The 19,191-nt window shown below is 47.7% G+C and overlaps 1 protein-coding gene across 1 annotated transcript in view; it reads right to left on the reverse strand.

The window, feature by feature from the left end:
* CABP1 (calcium binding protein 1) overlaps positions 1 to 19,191 on the reverse strand; it is a 51,766-nt gene that overhangs the window by 22,935 nt on the left and 9,640 nt on the right. The window contains exon 3 of the mRNA XM_045791555.2: positions 6,870 to 6,970. The gene's annotated coding sequence lies outside the window, so the exon portion shown is untranslated. The remainder of the gene's footprint in view (positions 1 to 6,869; positions 6,971 to 19,191) is intronic.

Consider the following 19,191-nt stretch of genomic DNA (forward strand, 5'->3'; position numbering starts at 1 on the left):
CCTCAGTGACAAATGAGCAACTACACAAATGCACGGGAAATTAACGGTGACAAACTGGTGGCGTGTAGTGCCGTGAAGAGAAATAAAGCAGGGAAGACAGGAGGGCGTAATGGAGGGTGCTCTTTTAGACTGTGATTAGGGAGGGCCTCTCTGGGGAGGGGACATCTGAGCAGGGACCACAACAGCAAGCCACGCATATATCCAGGGGAAGAGCCTTCCTGGCAGAGGGGAGATGGTTCCTAAGTCCCGAGGAGAAAACAGCTTGACATATTCAAGGAGAAGCAAAGAGACAAGGGCTGCAGTGAGCAAGGGGGAGAGTGGTACAGATGAAACTGGAGGGGAAGGGAAGGGGCCAGACAGCTGAGGGCTTTGAGTTTTTTTCTAAGTGTGAAGGGAAGCCAATAGCGGGTTTGTGGTAAAGGAGTGGCCTATGGTTGTTTACATTGTTAAAGGATCATTGGTGGCTTTGCCACAGGTCCTCTGTTGGACGGCAGGGTGGCAACGTGGATCTGGTCAGGTGCTGTCACATGGAACAGGTGGGAGAGGGTGGCGGCTTGACTCGAATGATTGGTGGGGGTGGTGGTGAGAAGTGGTCAGATTCCGGAGATATTTAAGGAATGATGGTGAGATTCAGTCCCTGCTCTCAAGGAATTCACAGAAAATCAAAAGATACTGAAAGCCACTATAATGTAATGGGAAACAGGCAATAAGGGAATGACAAGCTGGGTACAAGAGCACCAAAACAGAACCTTTAGGGGAGTCAGGGAAGGCAATGGAGAAGGTGACATTTGAGCTCTGTTTGGAGAAGTGAAATTCCACCAGGTGAATAAGGAAGGTAAAAGGAAGGTCATTCAGGCAGAGGGAACAGCTTCAGTGAAGGTTTGGGAGGGTGAGCCTGCACGGTGTGTTTGGGAATCAATTTGGGGTCCTGAGGCTGGGGGGTGGGGTGAGGACGGTGGACAAGGGCTGGAAGACTAGCCTGGAAAAGTGCTTGGAACTACATTGCGAAGGAATTTGAATGTGACATTCAGGAGTTTGTCCTTTATTCTATCAACACTAGAGAGTCCTTGAAGGTTTTGCAAGTATGTACAGGACACTGGCAGAACTGTGTTCTGATGCTTCGTGGAAGGGACCAGAAGGACCTTAGGGACATAGGTCCATTGATTTCACAAAAATGAGTGAGTGCCCACCATATGCTCCATGCACATCAGGAAGACAGCAGTAGATAAATGGCCATCATGCCTTTCTTTATGGATTTTAAGTCTGGTGGGGAGGTAATAAGGACTAAATGTAGAGGCTGGGTCAGATTCAGGAAATATTTCAGAAATACCATCATTAAGACAGGGAAAGTTCTGGATGTCGAAAATAAGAATGGCTTGCCTTTCTGATTGTGAGATACAATGGGAATACAGTTACTGCAAAGTATCCTATCTCCAAGAAATCATTTTTAAATAATCTATATGGATTATATACACCTTCAGTGGTTCAAGAGCATTTTCACATAGAACGTCTCACTTGCCCTTAAGTGTTACACAAATTGTGATTATTAAATAATTATATGTTGTCATATTACTGGACTGCATAACCCTCGGTCAAAGCAATGCAAAAGAAGAGCTGTTTTGGAGCTCTGGAAAGATCCTGGAATACGAGGGCAGTTAATTCGAGAAGATGGGTCTGAGACCGTGGCCGCCGTGAAGAGGGCACAGTGTGTTTACCTGTCTATATGTCTTATTTCTAAAAGAATCCATTCAGAAGGAGTAAGGCAGGGTTAAAGGCAAAATTCTGAAAAATGTACATGGGTCTCTCCTTTAACACTTCCCACCCGGATAATGTCATGTCCCCATAGCAAACTCCTCTAAAAGAATCGTGCTTCCCTGACCAGGACTGTGTGTCATATTTAGAGTCTAGAAAGAGGTGGTAGGGCATTCGCACAGTGGTGCTTGAATTAATTCTCCATGACGTTTCTTGTCTAGCTCGTTCCTTTCTGCTGTTATCAGAATCAAATTCCGCACTTAATCTCTCCCTTGTTTTCAGATGACAAAATCTCTCTGTTAGGTTTCATAAAGCTGGGATTACAAAATGTTCTTATGGCTTTAAGTCCTCTGTGGTGATTGGGGAACTCGGGAAAAGATTGGATGAGAATTTTGTTGTTGTTTTTCGCAGGGAGCGCACAGCCGGTGGACCGAATAGGGGATTCCTTTCCAGAAATCTGCCTTTGGACTCAAATGTTCATCATGTAAGAGGATTCCAAGATTTTTAAAATAAAATGAAAAGGGATGTAGGTTACAGGAGTATATGCATATGTCAAAACTGAACGGTACACGTCAGAGTGTACAGCTCACCGTGTATAAATCATAACTCAGTAAAAAGATCAATCAAACGAGCAGAAACAGGGAGAGCGAAAATAATTAATACCGCCAAGCAGAACCAACTACTGGACTGTCTGAGGGATGTGAATTTCGATTTTCAAAATTGTAGCAACTGGACTCCGTTGGTAAGAGCCTCTGACAGTGAGGCCAAGGTTGTCATGAGCTGATTCCTATGTAGGCCATTAGCTCTCCACGGCTTTGTGGGTGCCGTTGGTACCACTCATCCTAGCTCGCAAATTCTGTATTTATTTGTTTCCTGGTTTCAAGGACAAAGGAGAGAGAGAAGGCACAGATGAGGGAAATTCTGTCCGCTCCAGAGGACTGGTCAGAAGTTACCATCTTTATTATTATTATTATTATTGAAGTATAGTTGACCCCGCAATGTTACGTGAGTTTCAGGCGTGCGATGGAGTGATTGGACAAGTCTGTACGTTATGCTGCGCTCACCAGGAGTGTGGCTACCTGCTCCCACCAGACAACGCCACTGCAGGGCCCCTCTAGTCCCTATGCCGTGCCTCTGCACCCCTGTGACTGAATTCATTCCAGAACTGGTTACCATCCTCTAAGAACAGCCTGTCTGATCTCCAAATGTTAGAACAGATCAGGACCGTCGGCCTCCCTTCCCTTCCTCCATCCCCAGCAGTTCTCAGCCTCTCCTCACTGGATGCAGGAATCATCTTCTCCCCACCCCCACACCTAACTCTTTTACTGCGATACCACACGCCCCTGTATCCTATCAGCGGAGACACACACCTGTCAGTATACAGCACACCGGAAGTCACCATTACAACCGTGCAGTTTCCATGAGCTGAAATGCAATCCATGTTCGGGGGACCTGACAGCACTCCAAGCACGGTGGCCTCCTTTATTACCTGTCTCCCCCACTAGACTGTGTGTTCCCTGAAAGCAGAGACAGGCCTGTTTTAGTCCCTACAGGATATCCAGCACCTAGTGCAGTGACTGACACGTTACAGGTGTTCAGCTAATATTTAGTGCATGAGGTACAAATCAAGAGAAGCACAGTGTTACTGTTTTTATGGAAATGAGTCCCCTGTGCTTGGACTCAGCGGGGCGGGGGGGGGGGGAATGGAATTGAAAGCTGATTCGACGTGGTTTGGCCTGGTTTTCCCCTTCAGACAGATCGTTTCTGTGGTCTGTATCTACAACCTGGATCCCGAGTGACCAGCCAGCAGGAAAGTCCATGTGACCTTTAAGGACCAGGCCTGTTTTTGCCACAGGCAGGAGGGTTCTGTGTTTTAATTGCCTGGAGGCTTCATCCAAAACCAGAGTCAGCCAACAGTGCAGACTGTGAGCAGGGCGGTGACGTCTGTGGCACTTGGAACTGTGCCCGGCCCTACAGCAAGGAGACCTCCTGGTACCGTGAAGTTGGAAACAAAGTGGGTTCAGCAAAGGAAACTCGACGTTGCCACAAGGAACGGCAGAGCTACTCATGACGTCACCCAAAGTAAGACCCTCTTCGCTACCGTAAACTTAAGTAGTAGCAGAGGGATGGGAGGCATTGAGAGCTCAAAGACAGAACCATTTACCAGCCGTGTGGAGATATGTCGGTATTTTCACAATCGAAAGGCCATACCGGCGCATATCTGCTGATTTCCGGTCCTGAGTATCGGCAGAACTATCCCCAGCACAGGATGTCTGAGAAGCCCCTGCTTCCTTGGAAGCTGTAATGTCCCCATTTTCAGATGAGATGGAGAGGCAGTGTCTCTGCCTGGACATCTAGACACTGCGGCTCTGGCTGACAGGACCTTGAAGGGAGGCTCCTCACCTTACGGAGTCTGAGATAATTTTCCTTTAGCAAGGCTGACATCACTGGCCTGAAGGTGGATTCTAGGCAACTGCCCTATCTGGAGAACAATCATTCCTGCTGGTGTGTGAGTCACTGAGAGAGAGGGAGTGAAATTCAGAGACCTTCTGGAGCAGATCTCTGCTCCCCCAGCACTGACCAGCCTGTCCCCGGGCTACAAGTAACCCAGCAACAAAGACGGAGATGGGGACCGGGCTGGAGGACGAAGTCGAAGGTCTGGAGCTAAAAACCCGAAGACACTCAGCCTTTAATGGAGGAGGGCTTTTAGAAAAGATCCGGCAAATTCTCTGCCCTTTCAACTTCACTTTCTGTTCTCTTTTTATCTGCTTTCAGCATTTCCAATTAATCTTGGAATGAGCGCCCAAGGCAAGGAGCCAGTGGTGCCTGAGGAATGCTAAAGAGCAAACTGATCCAGGGAAACAAATGCCAGCGAGGGACCCCACAGCAAAGAGACAGACTCTGTGAGCAACTCTCCCGTTACCATGAGGCTTGCGAGGCGTGTGCGCGCGGGTCTCCGCATTGGCACCATCTGCCAATTCCTCAGGAGGACAGAACAAACCAGCGAGGCATGAAGATTAGATTATGTAACGCTCGAGGATTGCTGTTTTCAAAGAGGGAACAAATGGAACGAATTGATTTGCTTGTCAGAGTCCTGTCAGTAAAGGAGACCCGTTCCCTCCTCCTCCAAGAGGACCTCATTAAGGAGGGGCATGATTTCACAGATTCAGAACATGGAAGACCACAATCAACTCCATTCATAAGACAGCAAGACCAGTTTCCAGAGAGGCACTGGTAAATCCTACTCTGCTCCCCTTGCCTGAAAAAAGACTATTCACTACTACCTAATAGGTACCAACAGGGCAAGGAACATAACTTGCCAGCCCCCCTGCCCCCGCAAAAGATTCAGAACCTGGGTGCTTTGCCTGAACTGACCTCACTTGCTTCTGGGGGAGCAGTATCTAATTTTGAGACCAGCGGGGTCATGTTTACTATTCAGAGCTCTAAACAGGTGCGCTGATAGAGTGGGGATGTGTTCTTAAAAATACAGGCGTCAGTAACGTTGTATGGTGCCAGATGGTGACTACACTCATCCCGGTGAGCACTGAGTAATGTACAGAATTGTTGAATCACGGTGCTGTGCACCTGAAGCTAATAGAACATTGTATATCAGCTGTACTTTGATAATAATTTTTTTACATACATGCATCGAGAAGGAAAATTCACTGCATGTCTGGGATTCTTCTGCCATTGTTGGGCTTCTCTCAAAATGCCCAGCACAATGCTTTTTATGGTATGTTCAGTAGAAGAATGAACAAGTGAACGGTAACCCTGAACCTACCACCATAAAGCCGTTCCTAAACGTTTTTTATTTCCTTACTAAAATACCAAGATTTAAATGTCAAGTCTTTACTCAACAAGGAAATGAAGTCTTCTGTACTAGATATTTTCCATTTGCCCCATCAGATCCACTTTTCTATGCTCCCTGCTGTTTGCCCTGGGGTGCTCTCCTGTCTAAACTGCATCAACGCAGGGCGCCTGGGTGGCTCAATCGGTTAAGCGTCTGCCTTTGGCTCAGGTCATGATCTCAGCATCCTGGGATTGAGCCCTGCATCGGGCTCCTTGCCCAGTGGGGAGCCTGCTTTTCCCTCTCTGTGTTCTCTCTCTCAAATAAATAAATAAAATCTTAAAAAAAAAAAAAAAACTACATCAACTCACTCCTGTGTCCTCTTAGCTTCCATTTGGGCACAGCAGAAGACTGGAGGGCAGAAGGAGGGTGAGCTCTAAGTATGTATTCCCGCAGTCCCCCCCCCACACCAGATCTCCTCAGCGCCCCCCCCCCCCAGCCAGATCTCCTCGGGGTCCTGTCGGGTTGGTTGTGCCTACTGACAACAGGTCACCGCTCCTCCTCAAGGGGGACCTCTCTTTCTGGGTTCTGTAATTTCTCCCTCCTTTCAACTTCCAGATCTAGAAATGATAAAGACCCCAGCTATGACAAGCCTCCTGGGTACCACACTATCCTTACGGTTTCCCTACACCCTACTGACCTTTGTATATAGTCTCTCTATTAAATCCTCCTCTAATTATCTAATTTGAGTGTGCCATCTGTTTCTTGCAGACCCTGACTGATACACCTACCATGGGTGTCAGTTTGTTCTAGGCCCTGCACTCAGCGTTTTTAAAAAGTAGCAAAATTAATAATACGATATGCTACTACTTTATACTTATTCTCAACGTTCACCTTCTCACAAGGCTATAATAACAACTTAAAGATAAAACCTAATTCCTCTTTACAACATAATTGTGCAGTAGAGTTTGTATGAGCTAAATATAATTCGGAGAACAAGCTTTTTCATGTCATCAAAATTCATGTTAACAACTATAAAGGGAGAATCGCAGAACTGATGCCCCTGACTTGAGATTTAGCAGAAAACATATTCCAGTATTTAAATCAATCACACAAATATTCAAAAGCCTATGATGTGGCCAAAAAGATGGTCATCTTAGTAAGAAACAACACAGACGTGGGTTCTCACTTTGTGCAATTTGTTCTCATTTCACGCAATAAACATGCTCCTAAAAAAGTTCAATGCAAATTGTGTTTCCATAAATCAAAACCTAGGTTGTACGGTCAGGGCAAGCTTCCTATTCGAATAATCATTTGGTAAAACAATCACCTTTTGATCTTTTGAACCAGTCCAGATTTTTCATCCATCCAGAGTACTTCAAATGAAATTTATCTTTGGTCTGCAGGGAGGATCGGTCTCCTTCCGTGCTCCTGGAATAGGAGAAATTGTGGAATGGAATTTAGAGGAAAGATAAGGGAACTACCATTTATAGACCACATATAGGATGCTAGGCAGTTTGCACCTGCTAGCACATTTAATCCTGGAGGTATATGTGTATTCCATTGTTCTCGTATTTTCTACTCAAAAAAAAAAAAAAAAAAAAAAAAGAACAGCAGGTGTGGAATTCAAAAATCCATTTTTTTTAACGAGAAAGCAAAGCAAAATATTCAATGCAGGACTATAAAGATCACATTATTCCCCAGCTTCAACGGCTTCCCACTGTTTAGGGTCAAGTCCCAAATTCTTCACACGGCCACCGTCCCTGTCTCAGGACTCTCGCCCAGCTAGGCGTCTTCCTAGTTGAAGGCCTTTGCCCTCTCTGTCCCTAGAACCGTCTGCAACCTCTTCTTCTCCCTTCTTTTTCAGACTCAGACTCATCCCTCTGCTTTCCTCTCAGTTTACACTTCCCAGGGAATGTCTGTCTCCCCAGCTGGGCCCATGTCACTGCATCTCTAGTGCCCAAAACCTGACAAGGGCTGAACGCTCATGGGCGCCGCCTCCTCCGAGCGAGGAACGGTCGCCCAGCAGGGCTGCCCGGCCCCACGGTGGCCCTCTCTACCACTCACCTGGCAGGGGTTTGCCCTGGCCCCAGGAGCCTGGCAAAGCCTCCCTCAAAAACAAGCCAAAAGAACCTCGTCTGAGATTCTAGATCTTTGCTTTCTCTCTCCCAATCAAGCGCACATCCCAGTGCTCCAGGACCCGGAGCTCCAGCTGAGGCGAGAACGTAACAGAACCACGTGTCCCAACCGGAGCACGACTTCCCTGCCGCCTCACACCTGCGCACTTGGGTCGCACCAGCACATGATGCGGAAGCTGCGCCTGCGCGCGAGAACTGTTCGTCACGTGACCTCTCCACCCTAGCCCGGATGTTGGGGTATTTCAACCTGGCCGGCTGGAGGGCTGGAAGAATTGGGAGAGGGGTTTGCGAGATCCCTCGGGAGGTCGGGGTGGGCCTGGGATGTACAGAGCCCAGCCCGGTGCCAGACATTGGGCTGAAATATCTCAATGAATACTCCCAACGGCTTTGTGTAGTCTAGGGGTTGATGTGCCCGTTTTACAGACGGAGAAACTGAGGCTCGGGGAGAAAAAAACCAGGGACTTGTCCAAAGGCACAGGAAATGACAGTCCTGGGATTTGAACTCCATTTTCTCTGTCTCCCAAACACCCAAGCCCTCTTAGGCCCTGGCTCATCCTTCAAAAGTCAAGTCTGTTTTCCCGAACTGTGGTGGCCCCTGGAGAGGAGTGTCCTCTCTCCTTTCCTGTTAAACCTGAGCCAGCTGTCTGCCAGGATTCATGTCCTGGTTGTGTGACTTTGAGCAAGTCATGTCACCACTGAGCCTCCGTCTCATCATCTGTGAAATGACAATAGTGCTGTCTGTCCATTACTTATGAAAATTAACTTTTCTAACAAAAATGTAGCGATGCCTACCAGATGCCAGGTACTGTGCTAGGTAGGCCTGGGGTATGCCAAAGCAGAAGAGCTCGTGTACTTATGGGATAGCGTGTGAACGAACATACTAATAAACACCAAAGCTCATCAAGAATCCATATCGTGTGTTAGATAATGGCAGTGTCATGAAGAAAAATCGAGCCGCGAAGGGAGCAAGGAATGTATGGCACGTGTGCAGCTTTAAGTAGAATGGTCAGGGAAGGCCTCATGAGAAGTTGGGATTTGAGCAGAGACCTGGGGAGATGAGGGAGGAAGACCTGCCAGGGATTATTCTAGAAACCTGGGAAAGTTTGGACCCATCTCCCATTAAGAACAGATGAGATCTAAAAATGGGCCTGGCATCCCAAAGCTCGCAGTTCTGCGGGCTTCCCTCATTGGAAGGTGGGCAGCTCTGCTGTGGGTTTCTCACAGCTGGTCCTGAGGAAGTGGAAACAGCCTGTTACAGGTATGGGGATTCACAGTCAACAAGCTCTTCCCTTGCATCTCCAGAGAAGTGGGTGTTCCCATCAGTTCATTCGAGAAGGGTCTGCCGTGCCCTTGGAAATTTCTACTTTTTGCTCCGTTGGAAACAAAAAGAAGCAGGAAGACAGAATTAGGACCTGTGCTGACATTTTGCTGGAATGTCCTATCTCCACCAGGTTCTCAAATACATGTTGAGGCTCATTCACACAAGTGCATCTGCTCAAAGCCCCTCACAGACACGAGAGTGCTGGCACGTGCCCGCTCACACGCTTGAACACTTTGCACAGAGAAGTCTAGTCTGGGAGAAAAATATCAAACCAGGCCTTGGCCAGCTCTCCTTTTTAGCAAGTATTCTGAAAAAAATCTCAGAAGCCACGCTGAAGGGAGAGAGCCCTCGGACTGTCCATACTGGGGGGCCACGGAGTCCCAACAGACTGAGGCCCAGAGAGGTGAAGTTAGCTGTCCAAGGTTGCACAGCAAGTCCATGAAAATCTCCGTGAACTCATACAGTCAACAAAGGTTTTGAGCACCATATATATGTGCCAGGCACTGTTCTCGGCACTAGGGGTGCAGCAGTGAGCAAAACAGACAACAATTCCTGTCCTCTGGAACCGACATTCTAATAGAAGGAGACAGACAATAAAAGGAGAAATTAGTAATATATGTAGTACATTAGATAATGGCAACTGTCATGGGAAAAAACTGAGCAGAGAAACCGAATGAGTGTATCGCCTAGGTGCAGAGTTTTTCGTGGCTGTCGTTGTTTTGAGAGAGAGAGAGAACACGTGCGGGAGCCTGTGTATGCGCCGGGGGGAGAGGCTGAGGCAGAGGGAGAGAGAGAATCTTAAGCAGGCTCCACACTGAGCAGGGAGCCCAATGCAGGGCTCGATCTCATGACCCTGAGATCACGACCTGAGCCAAAATCAAGAGTCGGACACGTCACCAACTGAGCCCCCCAGGCGCCCCTGCGGGGGTGCGGTTTTAAGGAGAAGGGTCAGGGAAGGCCTCACGAGAAGCTGGCATTTAAGCAAAGCCCTGAAGGAGGTGAGGGAGGAAGACATGCCAGTATCTGGCAGAAGAATGTCCCCAGAGGAGGACACAGAGCAGCGGCCCCCAGGCAGGAGCATACCTAGTGTGTCCCCAAGGGCAGCAAAGACGCCTGTAGAGTGAAGTAGGCCGGAGGGAGGGTAGGAAGTCAGGAGCGGCAGGGGCCACATTGTGTATGAGCTTTGTCGGCCACTAATGAGGACTTTGGCTTTTACTCCAAATGAGATGAGAAAGCACTGGAAGAGTTTGAGGCAGAGAAAGGACATGATCTGACCCAATAAAACAAAACAAAACAAAAAACCTGGAGGGGCGCCTGAATGGCTCAGTCAGCTAAGCGTCTGCTTTCCGCTCAGGTCATGATCCCGGGGTCCTGGGCTCAAGTCTGCTCAGCAGGGAGTCTGCTTCTCCCTCTGCCCCTTCCCCAGCTTGTGCTCGCTCTCTCCCTCGCTCTGCTCTCTCTCTCTCTCAAATAAATTAAAAAAAAAAAAAACGGAGCTACTGCTATTCTTTCATTCACTTATTCAGTCATTCAAGTGTCTTAGGTGCCAGGCTGATGACAAGCTAGACAGCTCCAGTGTGAGCCATGGGGCACTTGGGTGTGCATTTTGTGCTGATTGGAGCGTCCAGAACAAGGAGAAAGGAGGCTCAGCTGGTGGCCTTCCCCCCGCCCCTTGCCTTTCCCTCCTTGCCCGGCAGCCCAGGGAGAAGGGTCCCAGGTAGCTGCAAGGCTCCATGCTCCGGAGGCTGCTAGAACCTGCAGGTTATAAATAGCATCTCCTGCAGCTGGGAATCGAGCTGCTCCATCTGAGTGAGTCAGAGGCTTGGAGCCACAGCCCCTCAAACTGCAGCATCACTCCCTAACCCCACCACTCCACCCCCGGCTCCCTCACTGACCTCTTAATCAAGGCCAGGCTTTTGCTTCTCACTGTGACGCTGTCTGGCCCTGTCACTCCCCACTTATCCCAGGCCCTACTTCTCGTAGCTCCAGAAAGCCCACTGATTCCTTAGTCCTGAGAGACAGGATTGCATACTATCAAAAAGCCCAAGATCTTCATTTGAGCCTACCTGGATTTCAGGCCCAGGGCTGCTCCTTTCTGGCTGTGTGACCTTGGGCCAGTCACTTCCCCCTTGCAAGCCCCATTTTCCTCCTTCATCATAATAATAGTATGATGACAATAATATGATATTACGATAGTATGATGATGATAATGATAATAGTACCTACTTCATGGGGAGGCAACTAGGTGCCCCACCTAGAGTGCTTAGCCCGGAACCTGGCATAGAGTATCCCTAATCTTCATAACCAAGCAAATGTCACCATCTCCATCTTACCGAGGAAGAAACTGAGACTCAGAGGGAGCTGTGTGACTTGTCCAAGCCACACAGTACCTGGTGAGGCAGAACCTGACGTCAGCAGAAAGGCACAGCCACCTCCCCTCTGGGGAGGCCCTGGGGGCACGTGCGGCTGCTCGTTCCTAGCCCACCGGCATCTGACATAGTGCTGGGAGTGGAGCGGTGGGGGAGAAGGGGAGCAGGTGGGTGGGAGTGTAAAATATCTCTGCTTCCCCTGGCATCCCTTCCACTTCCTGAGATGAGAAGTTCTCTGCCACTCCCTGAAGCACAGACTAGCTCTCCTCTGGGAGATATGGAGTAAAACTCGCTACCTAATGGCTCCCCAAAAGATCTGTTTAATAATATTTATACGTCACACACATTGCTCAAAGATGAAGGTGCTGGTGATGATTTGGCTTCATTGGCACCCCCACTTTGATCCTCCAGGGCTGTGTCTGGTCATCTCCCCAAGCCCCCAGGTTCCAGAGACATCCCCTTAAGGCCCCTCTTCCACCACACTGGAAGCCTTGTAAAATAGTAGAGGGACGCCTGGGTGGCTCAGTCGGTTAAGTGTCTGCCTTCAACTCAGGTCATGATCCCTGGGTCCTGGGATCGAGTCCCTCATCAGGCTCCTTGCTCAGCAGGGAGCCTGTTCTCCCTCTGCTGCCACTCCTCCTGCTTGTGCTCTCTCTCTGATAAATAAATAACTAAAATGTTTTAAAAATATATCTTCAAAATAGTGGAAAGGGCATGCGTTTGGGGGTTGGACAAATCTGGGCTCCCTTCTGGCTCTGTCATTTCTAGCTGTGTGACCTTGAGCAAGTCACTTTACCTCTCTGAGCCTCATTCCCTTAACCATTCATTTAGCAAATGCATATTCAGCAACGTCTACCACGTGCCTGGCTCTGCTGTATACTCTGGTGCCGCAGCAGTGGATGAGAGAGACAGAACCTCTGCCTTCATGGGGCTTTCATTTTGGTGGAAGTAGAAGAGAGACCTAAGCAAATAATTTCAGAAGTGATATGTGAGGGCACCTGGGTGGCTCAGTCGGTTAAGCGTCCGCCTTCGGCTCAGGTCCTGATCCCGGAGTCCTGGGATCGAGTCCCATGTCAGGCTCCCTGCTCAGTGGGGAGTCTGCTTCTCCCTCTACCACCCCCTCCCCCGCTTGTGATCTCTCTCTCAAGCTGTCTCTCTCTCTCTCAAATAAATAAATAAAATCTTAAAAAGAAAAAAAGAAGTGATACGTGAATGAAGAAAATGAAACAAGGCAGTGTGCTCATAACTGGGGTGGGGGCAAGGGTGAGCTCTCTCTTAGACAAGGCGGTCAGGAAAAAGTGGCGTTGCTTCTTCTGAACCACGAGCAGGAGCTGCGGCTATGAGACCTCGAGGCAGAGGGAAGCGCAGGCACGTGGGCCTTGAGAAAGGAACAAGTTTGGCGTTGGAGCTGGCATGGTGGGAGTGAAGTGAGCCAGGGGGGAGAGCGAGGAGATGAGGTCAGAGAGGTAGGCAGGGGCTAGATCGCAGAGCGCCCAATGACGAGCATCCCAGCTTCCTGTGCGCGTCTGTGCATTTGGTGAGATGATGCATACATCTAGCCGAGGACCTGGCGTACAGTGGCTGCTATGATTATAAGCCTTCCTGGTCCTCCCCCTCCTCCCAGGGACCCTCATGTCCCTCCCCTCTCTCTCGGCCCCCTCTGCCCCACCGTCTCTCCCTGGTCCCAGGAAAAGGACAAGGACATGGTCAAGGATCACAGCAGGAAGGAGGAAGCACTTTCCACCCTCTCTCTCACCCCCTTCCTCCTCCGAACCCTCCCACTGCAGCCCAGTGATTTTCCTGCCTCTCACAGGCGATTTTATTAAACATCTCGAAAAAATATTCTCTCACTCCCTCTCTCTTTATTTATAAAAATCAACTTAACACCCTGCTCCTTTGTTCTATTTGGAAACTGGAACAGCCTGGTTTATATTTAGCCAAAATCCTGCTCCTTTCCCCACAGACTCCGGCACAGCCCGATGAGCTAGAGGGGCTAAGGAAGGAGGAGTAGGGGGGCTGGGGGAGGAAAGGGTGCTGCAAAGGACAGAGGGTCCCCCAGAGGCCCAGGTCTCAGCTGAGTTCAAAGGACCCGGCAGAGTAGGAGTTGAAGAGTCCTTCCCAAGACGTGGGGTGCCCCAAACCCAGTCTTTGGCTGTCATTCTGCCACTCTCTAGTCCCATCCAGATGTCCTCAGAAGAAGACAGGGGAGATAGAATACGGAGAAGAAAAAAACCCCAATCCAGATCTGGGACAAGGCTTGGAAAGGCAGTCAATACAAGACAGTCCTGGTTCAAAGCCAAACTCTCCTCTGCCCTTCACTCCCTGGGGAGTTACAGTGTGCACGTAACTTCGTTCGTTGCAGTGTGCACCACATAGTATGTGCTTGATAAACGATGGCTGTTATTATTAATCACTGTGAGCTCAAGGAAACTGCTTACCTCTTCAAACTTCAAGGCTCCGCTCAAAAGCTGCTTCCTCCATGAAGCCTTCCCAGATTAACACCTATCTGGTCAGCCGAAATACCCATAGCTAACGTACGCTGAAAGTCTAAACATTTTCACCCCTAAGATTGGGAACAAGGCAAGAATATCTGCTCTCGCTACTTCTATGCAACATTGGACTAAAGGTCCTAGCCAGGACAACAAGGGAAGAAAGAAAATGGGGAAAGGATGAAGTTAAATTGTATTTCTTTGCAGATGGCATGATTATGCACGTAGACCATCCTAGGAATTTACAAAACAAAACTATCAGAACTTTGTTTAACAAAATGAAAGGATACAAGGTCAATATATAAAAATGCATTTCTCTCCACTCGCAATGAACAATTGGGAAGTAAAATGTATGAAAACATTTCCAACAGCATCAAAAAACATAAAATATTTAGGGATACAGTTAATAAAACATGTGCAAGATTTGTACACCGAAAACTATAAAATCTTATTGAGAGAAATGAAAGACCTAAATAAATGGAGAGACACACCACATTCGTGTATAAAATGTCACTTCTCCCCATACTGATTCTATAGATTCAGTGCAATCCTGATCAAAATTTCAACAGCTTTTGTTGTAGAAATTATCAAGTAGATTCTAAAATGTATATGGAAATGCAGACAAACTAGAAGAGTCAAAACAATTTTGAAAAACAGGAACAAAGTTGCAACCCTTAATGCTACTTGATCTCAAAAGAATTACTATAAATCTGTAGTAATCGAGACAATGTGGTATTTGCGTAAGGACAGATAGATCAATGAAACAGAATGAAGTCCAAAAATCCAGATACATCCACTATGAGAAACAAACTGAGGGCCTCAGAGGGGAGGGGGGTGGGGGAATGGGATAGACCGGTGATGGGTAGTAAGGAGGACACGTATTGCATGGTGCACTGGGTGTTATACACAACTAATGAATCATCGAGCCTTACATCAGAAACCGGGGATGTACTGTATGGTGACTAACATAATACAATAAAAAATCATTTAAAAAAATTTAAAAAAAATCCAGATACATCCAATCAACTGATTTTGCCAAAGGTGCCAAGATGATTCAGTGGGGAAAGGAAGTTGACACTAGAACATATCTGTGCTGCAGAAGAAATGAACCGTGACCCCTACCTCACACCATATCAAAAACTCACTCCAAATGGATCAGAGACCGAAATGCAAACACCAAAACTATAAAACGTCTAGAGAAAAGCATAAGAGAAAAGCTCTGTGGCCTAGGGGTAGGCAAAAATTTCTTAGGACACACAAAAGCACAAATAATAAAAGCAATTAATTGATAAATAGGACTTCATCAAAATCTTAAGCTTCCATTCTTCAAAACAGACTACTAAAAAATGAAAGTGTAAGCCTCAAGCTTACAGAAAATACTCATTTTATGTATGTGTATGTGTGTGTGTGTGTGTTGTATGTGTGTATATCTCACAAAGAAATTATACCCAGAATAAAGAACTCTTACAGCTACATAATGAGAAGACAGCCCAGTAAAATGGAGGCAAAAGAATCAAACAAATACTTCCAAAAAAGAACATACAAATGGCCAATATGCACATGAAAAGATGCTCAATACCTTTAGTTGACAGGGAAGTACAAATTGAAACTACAATAAGATATATACAGATTAGGGGCACCTGGGTGGCTCAGTCGGTTAAGCATCTGCCTTCGGCTCAGGTCATGATCCCAGGGTCCTGGGATCGAGCCCCGCGTTGGGCTCCCTGCTCAGCAGGGAAGTCTGCTTCTCCCTCTCCCTCCACCACTCATGCTCTCTCTCATGCACCCGCTCTCTCTCAAATAAATAAATTCAATTTAATTAAAAAGGTACACACAGATTAGAATGGCTAAAATTAACAAGACTGGTGATATAAAATGTTGGTGAGGATATGGAAAAATTGGAACTCAGTCCTCTGCTGGGGAGAGTATAAAATGGTACAATTACATTGGAGAAGTTTGGTGGTTTCTTTTGAAAGTAAATATACACTTACCACTTGATCTAGCAATTCCACTAGTTTTTTACTTGAGATAAATGGAACACGAGTCCATACAAAGACGTTTACATGAAGTTCATACCAGCCTTATTCATAATAGCCCCAAACTGGAAACAACCCAAATGTCATTCAACAGGAGAATTTGACCAGGGACTTCTCCTATATCTATGCAGAATACTACCCAGGAATAAAAAAGAAAAAAATACCAATGCATGAAATAATAGAGATGAACCTTGCAAAGATTTTTGTTCAACAAAAGACGCCAGTCACAGAAGGGAACGTACACTGTGGTTTCATTTATATGAAGTTCTAGACAGACAAAACTGTCTATGGTGACAGAAAGCAGACCAGTGATTGGCTGTAGCAGAGCCCAGGAGGAATGACCACAAAAGGGACATGAGGGAAAATTTGGGGGGGAGAAAAATGTTCTATAACTCCGTTAGTGGTTTTCATTGTATGTGGATTATACCCCCAATAAAATTGATTTTTTTTTAAAGATTTTATTTATTTATTTGACAGAGATAGAGACAGCCAGCGAGAGAGGGAACACAAGCAGGGGGAGTGGGAGAGGAAGAAGCAGGCTCATAGTAGAAGAGCCTGATGTGGGGCTCGATCCCATAACGCGGGGATCACGCCCTGAGCCGAAGGCAGATGCTTAACCGCTGTGCCACCCAGGCACCCCTAAAATTGATTTTTTTAGAAAGGCCACCTGGGTTGGGGCGCCTGGGTGGCTCAGTCGGCTAAGCATCCGACTCTTGGTTTCTGCTCAGGTCATGGTCTCAGGGTTGTGAGATGGAGCCCGGGTCGGGCGCCACACCCAGTGCAGAGTCAGTTTCAGACTCTCTCTCCCACTTCCCTCTGCCCTTCCCCACTGTGCATTCTCTCTCTCTCCAAAATAAATAAATCTTTTTTTTAAATAATTTTTTTATTATGTTAGTCACCATACGGTACATCCCTAGTTTTTGATGTAAAGTTCCATGATTCATTACTTGTGTATAACACCCAGTGCACCAAAATAAATAAATCTAAAAAACAAAACAAACAAACAAAAAACCACCTGGGTTGAATTCCTGGCTTTGCTACTTACCAGCTGTGTAATCATGGGCACATTATTTCATTTTTCTGTGCCTTTATTTCCCCAACAGAAAAGTGACAATAGTAATAACAATATTTCCCTCATAGGATTTGTTTTGTTCTTTAAGGGTTTTTTGGGGGGGGGTTAAGTAGGCTCCATGTCCAATTCGGGGCTCAAACTCACGACCCCGAGCTCAAGAGTCACATGCTCCACCGCCTGAACCAGCCAGGTGCCCCTGTTTGTTAGGTTTTGGTTTTGTTTCGTTTTGCTTTGTTTCATTAGATCAGCTCATAGGATTTTTGCAAGGATTAAATGAGCAAATGTATTATGAACTGTGGTAGCCAACCTCTAAGAAGGACTCCGAGGGTTCCTGTCCCCACGGAGTCCCCTCTACGTTGAATAGACCGACCTGTGTAACCCATAGGATGGTGTCGAAATGACGGTCTGTGGTTTTTGAGACTAGGTCAGAAAACTCATTGAGCCTTCTGCTCTTGGATCCCTCTTTCTGGGGGAAGCCAGCCACCAAGTCATGAGGCTTTTCAAGCAGCCCTGTGGAGGTCTGGATGGCAAGGGACAGAGGGCTGCTGCCAACAGCCAGTGCCAGCGCGCCAGCCATGGCAGGGGGCCAGCTGGATCCTTCATTCCAGTCCAGCCCTCGGATGGCTGGTCAACAGCTTGACTGCAACCTCAGGAGGGTTCCCAATTCTTGACCCACAGAAACTGTGTGAGGTAAGAAATGTTCATAAGCTCTTAAACCGCTGAGTTTGGGGGTAATTTGTCATGTGCCAATGAACAACGAATACAAGCACGAATGGTAAGAGCTGACGTTTTTGAGCATTTATCCTACTATGACTACTGGGAGGTGAGAAACTGAGTGTCTTCCATTTACCTGTCTAGAACCACTTTCCACCCTTTTCCACCCGGCCCTGTGCCCGTGGAGACTGACCTGTTCAGACTCCACAGTCTCCTATATCCTTTGGCTTTTAATCGGGTTTGGCCAATGGGGAGCCCCCGGGGAGATATGGAAGGGAGAAGGAAGAGTGAGGTCAGGCTAGTTCTTCCTGTGCTCCCTCCCTGCACGGCACCCCAGCCTGGTTCTATTCCTCAACAGAAGGTCACAGCTTCTTCTTCAAGGTGGTTCTCTCCATACAACCCCTTCTGAGCCAGGGAACTGCTCCCTTGGCAGCCAGGCTTAGGCAGGTAGGAGCTCTCACACTGTAACCAGCCCGGGAACGCACTACCCCTTGTGAATCCCTGACACCCTGCTGACACCTAACTAGTCCCTTTATTCAGCCTTCCTCAAATCATCCAATTTGAGCGTGCCATCTGTTTCCTGCTGGGACTGACTGGTCACCCTTATTAAAATCCCCCTACTTTACAGAAAGAAGTAGAAATTCAAAGAGGACCAAGGAGATAACTCAGAAACACATGGCAAAACAACAGAGGTCACCCAGAGATGTGCTCAGCAGGCAATGGGCACTGAAGATGCTTGTTGAATGAATGAATGCATGCATGCATGAATGAATGAATGACTTGGTGGACACCAGGAAGGACTCGCTGGCCCTACTTCCTTGAGGGCTCTCGGCACTAAAACAGGATGTCAGCCGCTGAACTACTTCAGCCTGACAACTGATAACCAGCTCCCCAGCCCAGCCCAGAGCTGGCTTCAGGAAGTCTTGCGTTGGAAGGATTAACACACAGCCTGGGACACCAAGGAAGCAGCCCCCCACCTCAGTGAGACTCAAGAGTTATTTTTGAAAAGCAAGCAAGGCCTGCGGGCGGCCCTGGCAGAGCGCAGAGCTGGAAGAGAGAGCCAGAAGCACAGAGAACAGACAGATACAGCGGAGCCCACGCCCCGTCCCTGTGACGTCGGCCCCACGCACTGTGACATAACATGGCAGCAGCGGCGGGGAGGGGGTGTCCTGCATCCCCTTGGGAGTTGTTGTTTTTTTTATTAGTTGTGGCAAGACATGCATCCCATAAAATGTATCCTTGGGAGTTTTTGAGCCACTCCCACCCAGGCTGAATGACACTGGGGGATGAATTCCGGCAGGAACAGGGAGTCAGATCACCAGCCAAAAATATTTGTGTCCAAATGGTGTGTGAGATTTTGCTCAAGTCTGGAAAAATCCTAAAACTGAAGGGAGGGTCACTGCTATGAGGCAGAGCGAGGGGCCAAGAATTAGGAAAGAGTCAGCATCCTTCACCCCGACAAAACAGTGGGAAGGCAGGGAATGGCTGTGGGGCAGGGGAGGAGAGGAGCAGA

The sequence above is a fragment of the Ursus americanus genome, chromosome 30 (assembly GCF_024610735.1).
Source record: "Ursus americanus isolate L20-20 chromosome 30, mUrsAme1.1.p, whole genome shotgun sequence".
Classification (NCBI taxonomy): domain Eukaryota; kingdom Metazoa; phylum Chordata; class Mammalia; order Carnivora; family Ursidae; genus Ursus; species Ursus americanus.